This window comes from Hydra viridissima, unplaced genomic scaffold (genome assembly GCF_058129835.1).
Source record: "Hydra viridissima isolate aposymbiotic clone 2 unplaced genomic scaffold, HvirCarnegie_v1 scaffold_7, whole genome shotgun sequence".
Lineage (NCBI taxonomy): Eukaryota > Metazoa > Cnidaria > Hydrozoa > Anthoathecata > Hydridae > Hydra > Hydra viridissima.
In genome coordinates this window covers 17,182,561-17,205,326 of record NW_028324306.1, presented here as the reverse complement: position 1 = coordinate 17,205,326, position 22,766 = coordinate 17,182,561, and the positions used below count along the sequence as shown (strand labels likewise).

At 30.0% G+C, this 22,766-nt stretch overlaps 1 pseudogene; it reads left to right on the top strand.

The window, feature by feature from the left end:
- Window positions 1–281: 281 nt before the first annotated feature.
- LOC149886406 (uncharacterized) lies at window positions 282–20,978 on the top strand (annotated as a pseudogene).
- Window positions 20,979–22,766: the final 1,788 nt, after the last annotated feature.

Sequence of the window (22,766 nt, the reverse complement as noted above, 5' to 3'; positions counted from 1 at the left end):
TTTCTTTCGGTAGTTTCTTCTCAAAGGAGCTTTTGAGTATTTTGAATTCGGGTTGGAAATGGGATTTGCCAAAGACTTGCAAGCGGTTATAATCCAGCCATCCAGGTCTAAGCAGCAAATTGAGAAGCAACGTTGTTATCCCGCAACCGGACTTTCCAACGATGATTCCTCGAATACTTCTTGGCAAAAGCTTGTTGTTGTATCTTTTGGTTTTGCCGATATTCCATGACAAATCAATGACTTCCATTTTGTATTAGGAAAAGTTTTTTATTGTATTTAAAATGTACTGTGTTAAATTCAAAAGAGAAACTGAAACCATTCATTTGAAGAACGAGATGAGTAAAAACAACAAGCATATGTTGAAAGGAACTTGCGACTCTTGTGGAACGAATAAATGCAAGTTTGTTTCTTCAGCGACAAAAGGAGGTGATTTGGTGGAATCAATTAATAAGCTGTCGAGCAAAATCAAGCTTCCGTGGGCAAAATTTCCAGGAAAAATGCACATTCCTGGAATGAACTTTGCAGGGCCGGGAACCAATTTGGACAAGAGTCTGAATTCCACGGACATGTATCAAGAATGGAGCAAGCCGGTAGACAGAGTGGACAATGCAGCGTATCACCACGATTTGGCTCATAAATATTTTAACAACCGACAAAACAGGAATGTCGCAGATCAGATGATGCTTGAAGAGATGTCCAATCCCACTCAAAAAGTAATCAACGAGAGAAATGTCATTACGCCGGTGATCAAAGCCAAAGCTAAATTTGGATTGGGTATTGGTAATAAATTAAAAAAATGCCCGAGAGCAGTCTGAAATGGACGGATCAGCTTGCAAGAGGAGCTTCATACACCGGTCATTCGCCATTTTAAAAGAAGAAAGCTGATTGTGAACGACGTCGATGAAATATGGGCTGCAGATTTAGTTGACATGCAATCGTTTTCAAAATTCAACAAGGGCGTAAAATATTTGCTCATGGTAATCGATGTGTTTTCAAAGAATGGATGCATTGTTCCATTAAAAAGCAAAACGGGTCTTGAATTGGCTGAACCATTGAAAAAGATTTTTGGTGAAAGAAAATGCACAAAATTGTGGGTAGATAAAGGAAAAGAGTTTTACAACAAGCATGTGAAAGCGTTGGATGTGCAATTGTATTTCACTGAAAACGAGGAAAAAAGTTGTGTCGTCGAGCGATGGAATAGAACGATGAAAGAGAGAATGTTTAAATATTTTTCAGCTAACAACACCAATAAATACATTGACGTATTAGATGAGATGGTGAAAAATTACAACAACACAAGGCACTCTTCCATCAAACTGACGCCAGTTGAAGCCAGTGATGAAAAGAATAAAAATAAGGTTTGGATGAACCTGAATGGTAAGGCTCAATTATTGCTTCATTTTTGTTATATTTTAGATGCAATCATAATTAGATTTTCCATGTCTTTTAGAAATCATTGAAGTTCCACCTCTTTTACCTTTTTCAAAACATATTGGTGTGTTAAATTCGTTAATTAATTCTATTTTAACATCAGAACAACATCAAATGCAAGTTCTGGCGCTGTTTAATATCATTCAGTATCAGTTTCATACATTTCGTGCGTGGTTGTAATCTTTATCACTAATATCTTCACCACTTAATTTTGAGTAGAACGCTTTTTGTGATGTTAAACTATCATTTAATCTTTCAATATTTATTATGTGTGATATGTATATAGGCCTTTTCGTAAATCAAACCTAAAAATTCAGCTCTGTTGAACTTTGTAGTGTTGATAAATCTTTGCTATAAAAGTTTTTTGCTAGCCATGACGAATAGTCGCCATTTTTTTACACGCCATAATTAGTAGTGGCCATCATTTTAAAACTTTGAACAAATCTACGTTGCGTTTTATGCATTGCTTCATCTTCAATGTCTTTTGTTAATCTGATGTATTTTTCTTCATTATTATTAGGCATATAGCTTATTTGCCATAACTATTCTTAAGTTTCTTTATAAATAGATAATTGTCATTTCCATTAAAAATGTAAAAAATTACTGTCATAAAACTTGGTTTTTTTAGCTTAAAATATTAGGGAGCATTTCACAATTACAAGGGTTGTGGGTTTCTCCTCGATATATTCATATATAGTAGGAATGTATCAATATATAGTTGCAATAATCTCTAACATTTTTGATTATAGCGAACTCACGCCGACATACCCAACATTCTAATGCACTTTCAAAATCATTCTTTTCATCTTCGTCAAACACTTAACCTTTTGGCTTGATGTTGCTTGTAACTTTAAACTTTTTTTCTAACTTTTTTTTAAACTTTTGTGCCACATTTTCATCATCAGTTATTGCTGTAAGTTAATTGCTCACTAAACGCTATCATGAACCCCTTTTAACTTGTAGCAAAAGCGAGATGGTTTATGCTTTAGGAACCGTTTTTTGTATTTATTTCTGACTTTGTTTGTCACATTAATCGGTTTTCTTATTGATTTAAAATTAGCTTAAACAACAAAAGAACCTTTAGTTGATTTGTCAATATCTTTATACAATATCATACAATTTTAGGCATTTTTATTTTAGTAGATTTATTAGTGATGCAATAATCTTTACGTTTATCTAATTAATCTTGTGAATGATTTCAACATCTAAGATAGGAAAAGGGTTGCTAGTTCTCTTTGACGTTTGTGTGGACAATAACCAACTCTTTTCAGCATTCAGACAATAGATCAAATTGCTTTTTTCTAACATGATTAGTAGATTAACATGCAGTTAAGCATTAACTTTTTTTATATAAATCATGAAATATCAACTATATATTCGATTACAAAATAAGTGAATGCACCCTTTTTCCGTCACTAAATATTATTTGACATTTAATAATTTTCTTTTTTAAACTTTTGAATGATTTAACATTTAAAGGCTACTCAACCATAGTTCATTCTCTTTAAATTTGAGATTTTGGATCTACTCGTTCTTCATTATAATCATCAGAATATCTTGCTCGAATTGCAGAACAATAGAAACATTTTTGATCCTCATTTTTTCAAATTGATGCCATTTAAGAAGCTAGCTTTTTAGGAAGAGGTATTTCTGAGCTTCCTCTCAATATATTGTATGAATATCAAGAGATGTTAATGACTTGAATGACCAACAACTACCACATCATCTTTTAATTTTTTATCAGAGTATGATTATTTTAATCGTAACATGCTAAAAATAATTCACTTTCACGACAATCCAGATTTAATTACAGCTAAAAAATTCCCTTCCTTTTAGATATCAAGTTTGCACGAAATCAATTCGTCAATTCTGATGCACTAAATCAATCTTCAATTCTGATGATTCGCATTTTGATCAAGTTGGCTTTGTGATTTCTACGTTTTTATCAAACCGAAAACCAGTTCAGCGATTCTTAGCATTTATTTTAATGCTAAGAACCTTTTTGGAGTAGGTATAGTTCAAGCTCAGAGGAATTTCTCACTCGAGTTGATATTATAATTTGTGAGAATATCTCACAAAAATGTCGGTCGGCCCAGATCTTTTTTTGCATAAAAACCAATGAAACTTTTTTTAATACTTATGCACTTATATAAGACTAGTAAAACTGTAAAATCTCATTTTACATCTTTTGTTTATTCCTTCATTCTTTTCTCTAGCTTCTGACCTAATAAGATGTCGAATATTAGCAAAACTGGAAAATAGTGTGGTTGATTTTTCTGAAAAAGCCCTAAAAATTTATGAAGAATCAAAGCAGCACATGAGGTGGTTGATTTGCAATATTGAATAATTGCATATAAATGAATAAAATCATGCACCGAGAGAACATTACAATGTAAATTATCATATATTGCAATACGTTTGGAAATTTTTTACTTATTATTTAAGTTAATTACCTGGTGCGATGGGGAGAGGTAGTCCTCCAGAAGGCTCTGAGAAACCAACTATCTCATGTTTGATGATTTATGCCAAAACCCGAAATCAGATCTACGGTATAAATTAAAACTGTTCAAGCAACTCAGTTCGTGTAAGACAGTAGAAGAAGCTCACTGCTTCAGCATAAACGGTTTCATGAAGGCATCTATGGTATATAGGTGAAATGCTTTATTTCTGATGAAACAAAGATTGCAGTTATAAGAGTATTCGACCATTCTGGAGGCGAGGGAATGGAGGTTATAATAAATACTAATAACATTTAAAATACTTGTGAGCTTTGCTACATCATTATGCAAGAAATATTTTTTCTTGAAAATAAAAAATTAGATCTTCGTTAGTTTTATGATCCTCAACAACTTTGAGCTTTTTGGTTAGTTTTGTCAGTTATTTTAATCAGTTATAATAATATTTTTGGTTATTTTGTCAGTATTTGGTAAGTTATCCTCTTGACTTTGATCAAGAATCAACCTTACTTTTAATATAATTTTTTTTTTTAAATAGCTTTCTTCTTTTTCATTATAATATTCCAAACTTTCGATGTTGTTAAAACGTTTTCGACCAAATTTGATCATCAAACTCTTGAGATTCGAACATTAAAAAATTGATTGACAAAAATCTTCACTAAAGTCGGTGTCTTTGTGTAGGTAAAGAACTAAATCGCTACAAACTCGAAACCATTTTACGAAACATTTAAAGTCAACCTTAGAAACATAACATTTGTTTATTGATATTTCTGCACTTTAAATTTGATGTTTTGGTGTCCGTTGTTCGATCTTTTACTAGACAAGTAAAACAGACAAAATCAAAGTTAGTTGAACAAGTTATGATGAGACCTTTTTCATTAAAAGATATTTTCCCCAACTTCTAATCTCGGTATTTCTATATTTGAATTACGAAGAGATAAACTTTTTCTTTACACGATCGTTCGTGATCAGTCTCTATTTGATTAAAGTTCTTCTTTCCCTTCTTACTCATACAGCAGTATTTTTTCACTTGTTGTTCATAGCTACTTTTTTTTTGCTCCATGTCCTTTAAAATATTTTTTATTGGAGAACTAGTTGTAATGGTAGAATGCGTCTTTCTTAAACATTCTCTTATTTTCTTTTTGGCAAATTAGGTACACGGATAATTCTTGAAAGTGATATAGAATGATTTGATTAAATAGGTGCCAATTCGTGAGCTACAGTCCTATCAGGTGACAGAACTACACTAGAAGGATGCAACAGTAGATTAACTAACGCTTCAGACGCTTTGGCTCTGCAAATATTTGTGTAAAATATCAATTTCATTTTGTGGCACACAGACTTGAGTAAATGGTTTTTCTGGGTTATTACCTGTGAATATTATAAAGAAATAACATTTCAGCTACAACTGTATTAACTGAAAATAAATATTTGAATTTCTTATATAACTCTGTTAAAGGAAACTAAGTATCTAAGAATTTTTTCTGTTAAAAATATGATAAAAGTAAGAAACATTAAAGTTCTGGCCGCCTGACGTCGGTGTTATCTCAATAACACTTAAGACGTTCAAAATTGTCTAACTGAGAACGTTCTTTTTTTCCCTACGGACACAAACAAATAAATTACGATGAATTTATTAAGGTTTTATTAGCAAAATGTAATACGTGTAAAAAGCTCCTTGATTATGACTCTATGCAACAACAACAAAGAGTGGTTTTACATTTATATTAGCTACAACAGGAATGTTAGTTAAGCAAAAAGTTTCATGAAGTTATGAGAAAAAGTTAAGATCAATTAATCGTGATCAACGTGCGCAGCTTCACCACTGCACGTCTGGGAGTGAGCATGGGACCCCCTCCCAGCAGGCAAAAAGAAATTGTCAGCAAGCGTTTTCAATCATGCAGTTTTGACTATTTTTGGAGATATTCCGCGTTCGTTATTACCCCATTCTCTCCTACAAATTACGTGACTTTATTTGCACAAGATAATAACATTTGAAACTCTTATATTGAATTTTAAAAACACATATTAAGTGCAACACGTTTTTTAATGTATAGGAAATATAGTTAGATTTGATTTTACATACCATTACTAAGATATTATAATTATTATATATACATCATTACAATTTTTCTGTTAAGGATATTCTAAACAGTGTTCCTTATAAAATAAAATGGATTCACATAATAATTTTCAAGATAATTTTTATAAACTTTTTGACGTTTTTTAAAATAATCTTTGTGAAATCTCGAGATAATCAAAAAAAAAAAAATTAAGGAAACTGTTATTAAACAAGAAAATATTAATAAAATTGTATTCCTCCTCAGAGTTCGAAAGTTTTTTTGGCAACAAAATTCTATAAAAGTGCAAATTTCTTAACAGTACATTGTAAGCAACAAATCAACAACTTTGCAGAAAAAAATAATAGATAAGTGTCCATCGATAATATCGAAAATAAAATGATGAAGCAGTCGTTTGTTTTCATGAACTTTTCGAAACATTTGCATTTACTTTTTTGATATAGTTTCAAAAAAGCTGTGAATATGCGAATATTACATCTTAGAGATTCTGCTACTTCTAACCACATATATATTAAAGCGTTAAACACTGAGTTTAGTCCAAATACAAGCAGATTCCAATTCAATAAATTTGCGGTTGAAGAGGCAGACTAGAAATCAAGAACTAAAACTTTCGTTGCAAAGTAGTAAGAGGAAGCAACGCAAGGAATGTATGCTACTGTGAGTGAAAGTGATATTATCATTATAGTTTTGGAAAGTTGTTTTTCCACAAAATGTTTCTTGCAACTTGAATGTCAATACATCGCAATTTTTTTTCGTTCCAATCCATAGTGATGTGTTGATAGCAAGCATTAACAATAAATTAGCACATAAATATGATGGGAAGAAAAAGTTTAAAACTCCATCCCTAAAATATAATATATACAAAATGCTTAGTCCAAATCCTATCATGAAGTTAAAAACAATGATCTATATATAATGGACTCCTTTAAAAACTCTACCTCAGCATTTGTTGTCATTCAAAACGGCAGTAAAGCGCTCTATCGATATTGTCAACATAATTGTGTTTTGAAACCCAACGGAAATACCATCCAAAATCTCATCGCAAGCCTAATACTACAACCAAGCTCACTTTCCTTTTGAACAAAAGTTACTTGGAGTGGCATATGAACTAACCCTACTATAATATCACAACCAGCTAAAAGTAATACAAGTTTTTCATGCGTTGTGCTCTTCCTCCTTTTTTTTGATTTAAGTATCCCTATGATTAATAAAACGTTAGAAACCAATATAAGTAAGGTAAATATTAAAGCAATCGCGGTGTATGTGTTACCATATAAATGATTGAGAATATTCTTTATAACTGGTCACAGCAGAGTTTCGTTCATCTTTACTAATAGATATGCTCTTAGTTAAAATATAGCTGTTGGCAACATTTTTTATTAAATTAAACAAAACGCTCTTGACCAGCAATACAGCTGGGAATATATTTTAATCCTCACCCTGTATGTATAGACAACTCTTCTTTTAATATAAATTATTAAAAAAGTTCTTGACACAACAGCAGCGTGGGATCTTCGTTTTTTTAATGTTTTAATGAGTATCTTTTATTTTCTGCTTTTTCAAAATAATAAGAATAAAAAGGCATTAAATTCGCATGTTCAGGTTTTAATATGAATACAATTTGCAAAAAACTGCATTAATAAGAAAATTGATTTAAATAATTTTTGCCTTTCAAATGAATTCAGATAAATTTTTCATTCAATAAATTCAATAATTTACTCCTCTTGCGCTCAATTTATCGCCGAAAACCAAGTAAAATAAAATTCGAAGTGAAAAAATTGAAATTGTTGTAGTTGCAGCAGTCAGAAATGTCTAAAAACAAATCACTTTTATACATTTTTTCTACTTAAAAATTTTAAAATTCTTCAGATAACTTTTTTCATGTGTTTTTTACACAGACATGTTAAAATATGTAAGTCGGCGATTTTGCCCTTGTTAAATTTTTAAAGAGTAAAAATGTTTTTAGCGATTGCAATTTCTGTGTATCATGTTCTTTCAAACAAAGAAAGCAAAATACGACTTTTCCTGCCGCGACATTTTAATCAATGTTTTGGAAAACTTCATAATATCAGAAAGTTAAAAGGTACTTTGCATACGACTTAGAAATTTGCTCGCTACGGTTTATTAAATATTTTAAAATAAGATTTTAAAATTGATTAGAACGATCTGAAATATTTCGAAATCAATATTTAAATGTTGCAAACAGTTAATTAAACAAACTTTGCATTTTTTAAGAGAAGCCAAACATTTGGTTTTTTTCTTAAAACATTCAGAAACTAAAGTTTCGTATTTGTTCTTTATAATGTTGGTGCTAAGGAGTTTTTATGCAAACGCTGAATTCTTGAAATAATTGAAAACTCTTTTCAAAGCTTGAAACATTTTTCTTTGATAATTAGTCTTTAAAATCTTCTTATGCAACTTTATTTACATATTTGTAACTGATAGCATTTGTCTTAAAATGACAAACAAAGTTTGTTATTTGTTTTCTTTAGTTTTTTTACATAATCAGAGAAAGGTGACATCACAGAAACTAGTGGCTTCACACAATGACATTTCTTCGTGGTTACAGTATTGGATGCAGTCAATATATCAGCTCCCTCTACAAGAGGAACAGAAACGGATTTGAGTTTGTTAAGATTTTTGATGAATAAACTTTATATTGTGTATAATATAATATATTTATATTGAATATACACTAGATATTGTAACACAAGATCTACAAATTGCTAATAATGTATGGAGCGTAGAGAACAAAAGTTGCACAAATTTTTATGCAAAAATGTTGATAAATGTATGAAGATATGAAAATAACAAAAAGATTCTAATAAATTGCAAATAAAGTAATCTTTCGCTTAATTTATCGCTGAGAATCTTGTGAACTAAAATTCGGAGTGAAACTTTTGTAATTATTGCAGTAGCAACATTCAGAAAATACTTAAATCAAATGACTTTTACACAATCTTTCTACATATTATTTTTAAAATACTTTCCAAAATTATTTTCATGCTTTTTTTTTAAACTTAACTGTTAAAATATCGAAGTTAGCGGAATTTTACACTTGTTAACTTTCAGCTGTTGCAATTTCGGTAAATCACGTAAATCAACAGACGGTGATGAACCAGTGCATTTTACTATGTGCTGCATGTACTCGAAAACTATATTGCTGGAAGATCTATTTGCTTGCTTCTGCAATATTTTTTTGTCGACAGACTCAAATGTGACTTTAATGTGTTTTTGTAGGTGTATTAATTGATCCGGCAGTATTACAGCTTACATATAGCAAAGTCTTTGTGGGTAAAAAATCCTCATAAATATATCGAGCCTCCACCACCATGTCGTCTTTCTTTTAAATAGCGTTCGCAATATTTCTTAAAAGAAGAAAACTACTTTAAATGATTTGCTAAATCATTTAAAGTAGTTTTCTTCTTTTTCAATTTGTTTGTCAAATTCAATTGTCAACCTGATAGATTGGTTAAAGCCCCAAACCTCTTTTGATCAACGCAAACGCTCATCGCAGTACTTTTGTCCTTCCCATCTCCGTTATGGTAGGCTTTCTTATTGCAACGAGTTCTCTGCTGCTATTTTGATAAGAAACGAGATTGGTTGAATATTTGAACACTTTGTAGCTGAGTCTAAGACTTTCTGTGCTTTTTCTAAACATACTACAAGTGTCACGATCACTAAGGTTTAACTGCCTTACATAACAAGGCATTTTTAAATTTTTACCTGTCAACACCCATGTTTTCGCAGTTCATAATCCTAAAAGTTCAGAAACATCTACAATTTTGCAGCATTTATAGCAGCTGTAGTTCTTGGATTTGAGCTATCCAATAACATGTCATTTGATGCTATCTGACGCTGCTTTTCAGCTTTTTGACAGACTCATCTAACCATTTACACACGTATTAAAACTTCAAATACTGCAGCTCAACATTTGATAATTTAACAACTTTTAGTGGTTAATTTGTAGTTTTCTAATGTTAAGATTATTCTTTTAAACTAAGCAAAATGAATGTTCAGTAAAATTATCAATTTAAGCTGTAATTAAATGCAGTAATTAGTTATAAAACGTTAAAGTAGTATATGTCTTAGAAGTATATAGTGAATGTATCGTTATTAAACTCTACTAAATTTTTGTCATCAGTAAAGTGGATCGTTTAATTTTTAACTAAATTTACAGAAGTTGAGTCTTATCTGCGATATTTTTTGTTTTCTTCTTTTTTATCAATTCAAATTCAATCCAAAAAATTAAAAAAGTTATATTTAAATCTATTTCTCTCAAATTTAAAAAATGAGAAAAATTCCCATTAAACTTTCATGCATAGTTGTAGATGTCTAGTGCTATGTTAAAACTTTAGGCGTTGATTATACAACTGACAAAGTAAAAAAAAGGTTCGAAGTTGGCTAGAAAATAAACCACTTTTTTTCTATTTGTTAAATATCAGGTTTTTGCTAAAGTTTTTGTTCAAGTGTGTACAACTCTACCCTACTGGTGGCACCATTTATGAGCTTATAACTGTTAATCATGTTACCTAGTAATGATGGCTGTTTTATTGGGCTTGTCATTTTGTATAGTTTAAATGAATATCATTGCCTAGTAAAAATAGTTTTCCAATCATGAAACTTTTTAAATCTCCATCACCCGTCATAAATGTAAAATTAAAAGTAATAAATTAAAAGCAATGGATTGATAAAAACACGAGTTCCTTTTTTTTTGTCATAAAAGTAGTTTAGTGTTGGGTATCACGATATTCCAGCAACATTCGATAACTTTAATATTTGGGGAGATTGAAGGCTAGTTGGGTAGAATTCTACTCCATTATCCACTTTTTTCGCGAAATTATTTAGTATTAACTTGTTATTGTTGATGTAAATACAGGGTGATATCAACATATGTTTGCCTTCTTCATATCTTGGAAAACTTAATAGCATTCGCATTGATATGTGACTGAACCTATTTTTTTGGTGATCCGTTGTGCGCGGAATCGTTCCTTAGGAGGTGATCGTTCATAATCAACATATCTCTGTTCACAATCCCAAGAAAGCCTTTCTCACTATTAATTCTAAGTTTAAAAAAGGGGATAGATGAAACTTTTGTTCAGCTTGTGATGTTGTTTAGAAGGTCGGTAATCAAAGTCTCTAAAAACGCGATTACATCAGGGGCTGATTATAATCAATCCATTTTTGAAGAAAGTAAAATAATTAAAAACCAATAGACAACATCAAAAAAAGGCACGATAAAGCAGCCTTTTATTTTTAAGTTCTGTGCAAAGATTTGTAGTTAATTTTTTGATATACTTTTAACAAAGCTGTAAATATGCGAAGTGTACATCTTAGAAATCCTGCTACTTCTAACTGCATATGTAAAAGCGTTAAATACTGAGCTTGATTGAAGTATAAGCAGACCCCAAAGACTTACATTTATGCTTGAAGAGATAGACTGAAAATCGAGGTAAATAAAACTCGTTGCAAAGTAGAAATAGGAAGCTATAAAAGGAATGTATGATACTGTTAGTGAAAATGATACAATCGTCATAGTTTTGGAAAGTTGTTTTTCCACAACCCTATTTCTTGCAACTTGAATGTCATTAAGTCGGAGCTTTTTTTTTGATTCAATTAATAGTGATGTGTTGATAGCAAGTATTAACCTCAAAGTAGCACATAAGTTTGATGGGAAGAAAAAGTTTAAAACTGCAGGGTTAAATTGGAAAGTATTCAAAATACCCAGCCAACATGAAACCATGAAGTTAAAAACAATTATTGGTATAAAGTAAGTTCCTTTAAATGTTCCACCGAAGCATTTGTTGTCATACAAAATGACAAAACATCACTCTATCGAAATTGTCAGTACAATAGCACATGAGAAAGCTAATTGAAATATGGTACAAAAGCTTATCGCAAACCTTGTGCTACTATCAAGTTCACTTCCGTTTTGAATTAAAACTACTCGGAGTGGTATATGAACTTATCCTACCATGAGATCACTACCAGCTAAAAGTAATTCAAATTTTTCGTTCGTTGTACTTTTTCTTCTTTTTCTTGATTTAAGAATCCCAATGATTAATGAAATATTAAATACCAATATTAGTAAGATAATTATTATAGAAATTACGGTGTATGTGTTAACATATAAATCACTCTTAACACTTACAATTAATTGGCTTTGTACTGTTGCATTCATCTTTATTTAAAGCTTAGCTCTGGGTTAGTTGTTTGTAAAAGTTTCCATAAGATCAAACAAAACACTCCTGATCAGCATTATTGCAGCTGCTGACGGGGTATTTCAATGCATTCTGTATATTTTTAATATAAAAAAAATTGCTTTAAAACATCGTATCGTCTTAAAAATTATAAATAGTCACATACCTTATATATGTTATATATATATCATACATGTCAACACCAACATCTACAGTTTACGTCTCACAGTAACCAAGTGCAGCACGATCACACGACACTGTTGCACGATTTTCGACTTGGGAAACAAATAAAAACGCATATTTAAAAATTTTGAATTTTGTTTCAATACAATTTAAAAAAATCTGCTATTGTGTTTTGAAATTCTATAGTAATGTAATATTAGGGTTTGAAATTTTAAACATTTTTCAAAATGTTTTAAAATATTTATTATCGGTTATGCAATTTATTTATTAATGAGAAGGAACTTTGAAATTTACAAAATAAAAAAAAAAAAAAACAAGTTTGTGTTGTAAAATTTCTAAGTGATAATACTTTTCAAAGGCAGCAAAAAAAAAGCAAAGTAACCTCAAAAATAAAGGCAAAGTAACCTAAGGAAGGGAAAGTTATGCTTAGGGTCAATGAACTTTTGACCATCACTTAACATTGGTCTTTTTAAAATTCATTTACGTGCATACAACCTTTGAAATCAACATTTTCTTATAATATTTAGCGTAATCTAACGTAAATATATATACTAAAGATTCCTTTGTTTTTTTGCTTTTTTAACTTTATCTTTCGAAATTAATTTTGTTTTTTTTTAAATCATAACATTTTGCTAATCGAAGGTTATTTAAATTTTCAAAATAAATTAAACGTTTCATAATAGTGCGAAATTATTTATCGAACTTTGAAAATAATATTTGTTTGCATTTTATTAAAAATTGTCGAAAGTTATATTTTGAATAACTAATCCTATACTAAATTAAGAAGGAATTGCCGCATTCATTAACTACCGAAAATAACAGATATCTTCTAAAGAGCAAGATCTTCATCTACAATTCGGTTTGTTTTTACTAAATTTTGATATAATTGATTAAAAAATGATTTTTATATATGGATTATTTTTGCAAGCCAATCTGCATTTCAAGCCTCTATCAAAAGTCAAACTCTAAGTCTCTGTCTATTGTAGTTTTGCTTTTTCTCCGTTTTTTTTAGGTTATTCTAATAAAAGTTCTATATTAAAGTCTCTCATTTCAAGAATACACAAACCAACGTATAATCGTAAATCAAAATTTTGCTTCCTCTTTTTTGTATGTGAAATTATTAAATTCTCATCAAGAATATTACAGGGCTTAAAGTTTGGTTTACTTTTTGTTACTTGGCTTTTTCATGTGTTATTAGCTAATCTATTGCCTAATATACTTTGTACTTTTTTTACGTTGTCTTTCCATAAACATTATTATTCTTGAGTAAGAAAAAACTTTTTTCATACTCGTGGCTTACATTCGAAGTTACGTCAGTGTTTAACTCAAAATATTTCTTGAGCCGCTCTGTTCATTCAGTTTTTACATCCCTTTAAAAATATTTATTTTTCATAGCTCCTAAGAACTGTTTAATGTAATGAATAAGGTGTTTAAATTCAACGTTTCAATTACTTTTTCGAAGTTACTTACTTTAACATTTTTAGTGTTTAAGTCTACTTTTTAAATGGAAAGAAGTTGTTTCCCAGAGTTAATTGTTACTTCCATCACCCATTTATATCCATGAGTAGGAAAGGATTTGCACTCTGCCCATCCGTAAACCTTGTTTGGAAATGAAGCATCAAAATATGTATTTTGATGCTTCATTTACGTTGTATGTATCTCTGATGTTTTTATTATTAGACTTTCCATGTCTTTTAGAACCATTGATGCTCCATCTCTGGTCCTTTTTCAAATATAATTAGTATTTAAGGATTGTTATTTAGTTCTAGTTTAATATCATAGCAACATCCCATGCAAGTTTTGGCGCAGCGTAATACCATTCAGGGTTTGTTTCGTTCTTTTCCTGCGTGACTGAAATCTTTAACAGTACTATCTTTACCACTAGGTTTTGAGTAAAACGCTTTTCTTGTTGGTTTACCAGTATCATTTAATTTTTCAAAAGATGTGATGAGTTTATATGGATACAGATCTGTTCGTAAATGATAATCTTAATATACACCTTCGGTGAACTTAGGAGTGTCGGTAAAACATTTAATACATATAAGTTTTGATAATAACATGAATAGATAATTTCATTTAGTCATTATCAGTTGTAGCCATTACTTTAAAACTATAAATAAATCTAAACTGCGTTCTGTACTATCCTTCATCATCGATGGTTTTTGTGATACTGATGCATTTACATTCATTATTAGGTGTGCAGCTTTATCGCCATCACTTTTCCTAAGTTTCTTTACGATCTATTAACAATGAATCTTGGGAAAAGTGACGACTGTCATACACACTGAGAATGTAAAAAAGAAATGTAATACAAATCTTTATTTTTTCATAACATGTTGAGGAGCAGCTCACAACTCATGCACTTGTGAGCTGCTCCTCAATATTTTCAGCAATAATAATAATAATAACAAGAAGAAGAAGAAGAAAAAGAAGAGGAAGAAAATGAAAAAGAAGAAGAACAACAACAACAGCAATAATAGTAATAATGATAATGATAATAACAATAATAACAATGATAATAGTAAAAATAAAAATTTTAATAATAGTAATAACAAGAACAATTATAATAACAATAATATATATATATATATATATATATATATATATATATATATATATATATATATATATATATATATATATATATATATGATTATTAAAAGACTTCTTCACTAAAAAGTGCTCAATAGCCCGCTGGCAAGTACATATTTATCGAAAATACAGCGAAAGATGATAACTTTTATTGGTGTTTAAAGTTTCATACCGGCGTACTTACAATCGTAAGCCAAAATACATAATGAGAGAAGCGTTACAAAAGAAAACGTTAAAAATGCCGTTAAAAAAGATTAGTTCTTACAATAGCTTCATATTAGTCTTTACTGTCAATTGATGATGTATCCAGAGTGAACTAAAGACTCAAGAAGATGAAAAAGTTTCTATGCCTAAAAGTCGCACATGGACCAGATCGTTATACAGCCCTTCCTCACATAATATGACCTAATTCTTCTTAGTTATAAATGTTATCCCTAAAACCTTTGGTTTCTCCTATCCTTGGTTCAACAATTTTATATGTGTAATGTAATACTATTAATAATGCTGATAGCAATATTATTTGAGTTTGGATTGAATAACTATCCGGTGGATTTTTAGCCTAATATTCTAACTCCTTGCCTTGTATCAATTATCACTCTAAAAATCCTTTCTAAGTTTACTTTTAGCCTAGTTTTTAGGCTTTTTAGCCCAGAGTCTCAATTCATTTTAAAGTTTTCATTCCGAATTGGAATGAGATTAAGCTTAGTGTGTTTCTAATCTAATTCGTTCGAGCTTTATTCTCTGAGCTCTCAGCCAATGTCAATGTTTACATTTTAAGAATTAACATTTCTAAGTGGAGTAAGTTTCTGCTGGGTAAGATTCTGGTCTAGTTTTAGCCTAGTCTTGACATTTGTTTTCAATTTCTAGCCCAGTGACAATATTCGTTAAAATATTGACATTTTTACTTGGATTAAGTGATTGCATAGTGTATTTCTGGCCTATATCTCTTAGTTCTAAACCAGTGTCAATATTCGTTTCAAAATTGAAGATTCTGTTTTGATAAAGATTCTTTTTAAAGTATTTCTAGCCTTATTTTCTTAATTCTCGCCTTGTGTCCATATAAGAGTTAATATTGATATTTCTGGTCGGATTAAGTTCTTCCTCAGTGTATTTCTAGTCTGACTCTTCTAGTTCTAGCCCAGTGTCAATATCCGTTTTAACATTGACATTTCTAACCGGACTTAGCACTTGCTTAATGCTTTTCGAGCCTAAAGGTCTTATTTCCAGCACCTTGTTGATATTCACAGTTATCATGGATCATGATAATGCCAACCTAGCAGCCCCAAGAACGCCAATCATATGGAGTGATTACATACACATCAAGGTACCGTGTGATGCAAACTTTGAAATCTTTTTATTAAACACTGAGTTTCATTCAAATACGAGAAGAGCCCAATTCATAAAACTTGCACTTTAGGAAATTGACTTGAAATCGAGAATAGAAATTTTCGATGCAAAGTAGTAATAAAAAGCTACAAAAGGAATGTATGCTATCGTGAGTGAAAATAATATTATCGCCATTGTTTTGGAAAGTTGCTTTTCCACAACCATGTTTCTGGCAACTTGAATGTTATTATATCTGAGCTTTTATTTATTCTCATCAATAGTAACGTGTTGATAGCAAGTATTAAAAATAAATTAGCACATAAATATGATGGGAAGAAAAAGTTTAAAACTGCATCGCTGAAATAGTATATATACAAAATACTTAGTCCAAATGATATCTTGAAGTTGAAAACAATGATCGGTATATAATGGACTCCTTTAAAAACCCTACCTCAGCATTTGTTGTCATTCAAAACAACAATAAAGCGCTCTATCGATACTGTTAGCATAATTGTGTTTGAGAAACCCAACGGAAATACCATGCAAAATCACATCGCAAGCCTTAAATTACAACCAAGTTCACTTCCCTTTTGAACAAAAGTTAGTTGGAGTGGCATATGAACTAACCCTACAATAATATCACTACCAGCTAAAAGTAATACACGTTTTTCATTCGTTGTGCTTTTTCTCCTTTTTCTTGATTTAAGAATCCCAATGATTAATAAAATGTTAAATACCAATATATTTTCGGTATATCTCGTATACATGTATATCACGCATATAGCACGGTATATCATGCTCTTTCAAATAAAGTAAAATACTAAGCAATTGTTTTCTATTTTTAAGGTGCCGACTTTTCTTGCCGCAACATTGCAATCGATGCTTTGGAAAATTTGTTTTATATCAGAAAGTTAAAAAGTACTTCGTATACAGCGTGCAACTTTAGTTTGCTACTGTTAAGTAATGATTTTGAAATTGAACTAAACGATTTGCAACATATTCCGAAATAATAGTGTAAATATTGCAAACAGATGGTTAAATAAGTTTTGCAAGATTTTATGTTTAGTCTTAAAAGAGAAGAAGAATTTACATTTTTAATTAAATATTTGTAACTTACAGCATTTATCTTAAAACGGCGAGTAAAGTTTGTTATTTGTGTTATTTAATTTTTTTTCTTCTAGTAACCTCCCAAATGAACGGAAGGAAATGAACGAGGCCGGAAAGTTCGAAAACAAAAATAAAACAAATTTTTACAACTTTTTTTTGAACCACGTCAAACATAAGAGAAACATTAAAATAATGCTAATGTCAATGGAAAAATGGATGGAAGTGTGACTGGAAAAAATTAAAACGAACATAAACGGAAATCTGAGATGCAACCTGAGAGAAAAGCTAACAGGCATAAAAATTTATTTAGTTACATATTCAAAAAATGTTTTGCATTATAAGTTAAATCGAGTTAAGCTTCAGAACAAAGCAAGTATGAAAACAGAAAAATAATCTAATTTTTAAAGTCTTCCCAATTTGCTTTTTAGCAAAGTAGAGCTTGTCTCTACATTGATTCAACCAATAGTATGCATATCTTTTGTGGTATATTTTACCAATTCATGTTCAAAAGCTTCTTTAAATGCTCACTTGATTGAACTTGGTTGTTAACCAATAGAGTGCTAAAATTACACTCCATGAATCAAAAATAATGTGAATATTGTTTAAAAACACCAAGCTCTGAAACTTTTCAGTATGTACCAGTTTTACAATTACTAAAAAAGTTAGTTGAAAATGAGCTTATCAGGAATTCAATTAAAAGAAAACTTAAAAAAGATGAGTCTATTAATAATGAATTATTATATTCATATTCATATGGTTTAAATTGTAAACATGTCATTTTTAAAAACATGAATGCATTAAGAATCCTTTTATATTATGATGAACTTGAAGTGTGTAATCCAATTGAAGCTCGCCGTTCAGTACATAAGCTCTGTGCATTTTATTTCTTCTTGGGAAACATTGAAGAACAATATATTTCACAACTTCAGAATATAAATTTATGTATTCTTGTAAAAGAAAAGTTTATAAAGAAATATAAAACATGTAAGCAAGTTTTAAGACCTTTTATTCAGGATTTGCTGAAGTTGCAGAATGAGGGTATTTTACTGTTGATAATATGATGGTTCGATTGTTTGGTGGGGTTGCAATTATATCTGCTGATAATCTTCCGTCCCTGGCACTAGCTGGTTTTCAACGTGTTTTTAATTCTGGTCGTTTTGGTCGTCAGTCCATGACTTCTTATGTTGACAAAAATAAAATTTTGGTTAAGTGTGATACAACAATTCGTACCAATGAAATGCATTATCATTTAGCTGCTATTTCTGATCCAGGTCCCATTTCTTCTAGTGTGCATGGCGTTGAAAAACGATGTCCTTTATTGGATTTACCATAGTTAATTATTTTACTATCTTTTCCACCAGACATCATGCATGATATGTTAGAAGGAACAGTTTCACAATTAGTAAGTTTAATGCCGTTAAAATTCAATGTACAAAATATAATTACAGTAGAACAGATAAATGCAGACCTTTACAGCTGCGAGATATTGCAGATTATGTATTTGCTCCAAAAATTTCAAAAAATATTTTGACATATGTTAATTGTTTAATAGAACAGTTTCTGCAAAACTTTATTGAACTTTTTCCCAATAATTTGTCACCCAAGATTCATTTCATGTTCCATTATGCTCGTCTAATAAATGAAAATGGACCACTAAGATATTTATGGTGCATGGGTTTTGAAGCTAAACATTTATATTTCAAAAAGTTAGCTACTTCCATTTGAAGTTTTAAAAATATAGGTTATTCTCTTGCAAAGCGGCATAAGCTGAGACAGTGTTGGGAGATGGCATCTTCTGATTTTTTTCAATGAAAAGTGTGAAACATCAAATCTATGTTCAATTACGTTTGATAGTTTAGGAACAAATCTTCAGGAAAATTTATTGTCTTTTTTTTTTAATGATATTATTTATAAAAAGGAAACAGTTTGGAAGTGTAATGCCATTATTATAAACAGAATTCAATTTCATGTGCACAGTTACTTTAGCTTCACTACATGCAGAATAAATTCCTTTATTTTTCAAAATATATCACATTATTCAATTTCGTCTACTTTGGGTATTTTGCTGTAAGTTGCTTATTTGTGGCAAATATAATGACCACTTGCATCCATTCAGAGTTATAGAAGATGAAACTTTGTCAATATGCTTGCTAACAGAAGTTTGTGATTATCAACTTCTAGACACATATAAAATACAAGATGGCCACTTCTATATTACTCTCAGATACGTGTGTTTTAAATAAACTTTTGCAGAAAGATTTTTTATTTTTAATATAGTCTGTTGTACTTGCACAAAAAAAAGCACATAACATTTATGTCAAATTTGTTGATGAAACAAGCAGCATACAATAATACTTGTGATGTAGTGAAGTCTTAATAATCACTATTAATAGCTAAAAATCATAAAAAAATAACTAACAAATAGATAAAAATATATCAATTAAAAAAGTTAAATAAATAATGGTAATAAAAATGATGTTAACAAAATAACAAACATAGGACAAACATTATTCATAAAATCCTAACTATTTTGAACTTGCAAGGTGACCTTGCAAATTTAATATTTAAGTTATTCCTAATGTACTTTTATCAAGTTTCAATAATGAATATTTCAATTCATAATTCAATAGGAATAGTGTAATTGTAACGTTAAGTTTGTTACAATTAAATAAAAATCATCTCAACAATTAAATCAATATGTAAAATAGTTGGGCCCTTTGTATTGTCATGTATTTGTCCGTAACTGTCTAGTAAAGATATTTTACCCTAAAGCAAAGGGGTTGAAATTATTTTATAGTAACATATTTGTAAAGTTCTATTTAGCACTTAGATTGGTAAATTATAAGTAATTAATAAATTGGTATTAATTACTTATAAAAATATATGCATACATAAATCTTAATGCTTATGCCAAATAAACTTATTTATAATGGCAGCCTACGCTATTGGAATGTCTAAAAAATAAGTTCAAGAAGGGAAGAGCCCCTTTAATTAATGTTGAGACTGTTGCTATCCATAAAAGCAAATTTGCGAATCCAGGAAGAGGACGCAAGCGCACAGAAGATTGTCTTGAGAATGACCAAGCTTGTAGTAGGACACATAGAGAGTAGGTAAAAATTAAGCTTAACTGTTTTGAGATAAAATATTAAAAAAAAGATGAAATGATTATTGAAAAATAAATTTCTTTAGCCACATTCTCTGCCTGTTAGTGAGAATGATGCAACTGCAGCAAATGATCATCAGGATATGATAATTGAATACCGCAAACTTTGTCCAAATATGAATATGCTGATTGATCGTCAGCAACATAATTGGTTTATGCGAGCAAAGGATTTCGATGGACGTCTTTGCACAGTTGATCTAAAGCTAAATACCTATGACTCTGATTCGCTGAATTGGTAGGTCTTAAACTATTCTGTGGGTTTTATTTTTTGTGTGTTCCATCTTAAAAATATAGATAAAAAATTAATTTACCTGTGGCAATTATGGAGGATATTAAACCTATTTCATAGAATTTCCTAATATAAAAAATAAAAAACAAGTTTTTTATTTTTTATATTAGGAAATTCTATGAAAACTTTTTAAATAAAAAGTTAGATTAAAAGGGGGTGATAAGGAAATTCTATGAAAACTTTTTAAATAAAAATTTAGATTTAAAGTGGGTGAGCCACCTTAAATTTCAAAGAAGTCATTCACAACAACCAATTTTAAATCTTTAAAAAAGAATTACTAAAATTTAAATGGTCATTAGACTTATTTAAAATGAAACAAATAAACATTAAATTTTAATGTTTATTTATAATGATTATTTATAATTTATATTTTGTTGACACTCCAAAAAATGAAAAATATAAATTATAAAATTAAAAAAAAAAATCTACAAATTAAATCTATTTGAAACACATCTGGGATAAATCTGGGGTCAATAAGGGGAAAAGCAGTGGAAAGATTTTTCGTTTTTTTTTATTCTTCCCGTACGATTCCCGTTTAACTTCCCAGATGGTTCCCGTTTGGTTCCCGTATGGCTGTGCTTGGTGGGTTCTTTCAGCAGAGAAAGAACTTTTCTTATATGACATTATGACTGAAACAAATATTTAGATATATTTCTGAAAAATAATTATTAATATATTCATTAGCATTGCTTTATTTGAAAGCCAATATATTATAAATCTTCAAAATTTCTATTGACTTGAAGAAGTCTAGAGAGATTTTTGAAAACAACAAGAGCATTCTAGAAAAAAGGCAAAAGTTTTATGAGATCCAAGAAAGTTTAAGAAGGATGCATATATACCAATTTGTAAATACGATGCTGTGCATGACCTTTTTAAAAAGAAAAACAAAATAAAACATGTTTTCATATTCCTTTAGTAAAAAAAAAGCATTCCTAATATGCATGTGTATGGACACACCTAAACATACACACAAAATGCTTGCAATAAAATATTGTAGATTTTAATTAGGAAAACTAGCTTTCAATGACCGCGTTTAAACAAACAACTACTTAAAGTTAAAAAATTTTTGGTTAAACCAAGTTTAGGCTAAATTTTACAGACTCTACAGGCAATGTTTTCTGAGAATTCTTTCCAATACTTTGCTGCTATTTGAAATAAAAATTTGTCTCAGCCAATCTCCTTTCACAAATTCAAGTTGAGTATTGTGGTTTTTAACTAAAAAAAACTTTAAAAAAACCAAGAGAAAAGTTAAGAAGTTACTTTTATAACCATATAAATCAATCTTGGTGGATAAAATGGCAAACATTTAACTTAAGTTAATTTTTGAGAGAATAATGAAATTTAAATCTTTGCAATTTCCATCTAAAAGGTTTCACACTATTACGCTGTTATTGCGCTCACGGCCTCTAAATTATCTACATTTGAATTATCTATTTAATTTAACAAATAAGATAAAACGGAAAATATATTCTTATTTCTCTAGGGACCGGTTTGACAGGCGGTTTGGGGCAACTGGGCTTGGTACTCTTGTAATGGAAAAGGTTATAGGATATCATTTTTGCAACTGACTTTATTGGAAGCTCACTTATATAACGCTCGGAACAACGTAAATATTTGTGGCAGCCCAAGATCCACCATTTATTTCTTCCAAGTGCTCAAAAAGAGTTGCTAAGAAAGGCACAGAGTAGACGAAGTAACTCTTTTAACTACTAGCCCAAAAAAATGCTGTGTTTAAAGATGGAAAGATTTCAAAGGATCTTGTGTATGTTTAAGAGATATCATCTTTCATAGTGGATTTGAGAAATCAACGTTCTCTTGGCCTTCATTCAGCATTTGTACCAATTTCTATAGATGGTGGAGGATCCTTTTTGAAAGTTATAACCAATTTCTTTGATGCAAATGAAAGTACTAACTCTGTAATTTATATGAATAGATTTT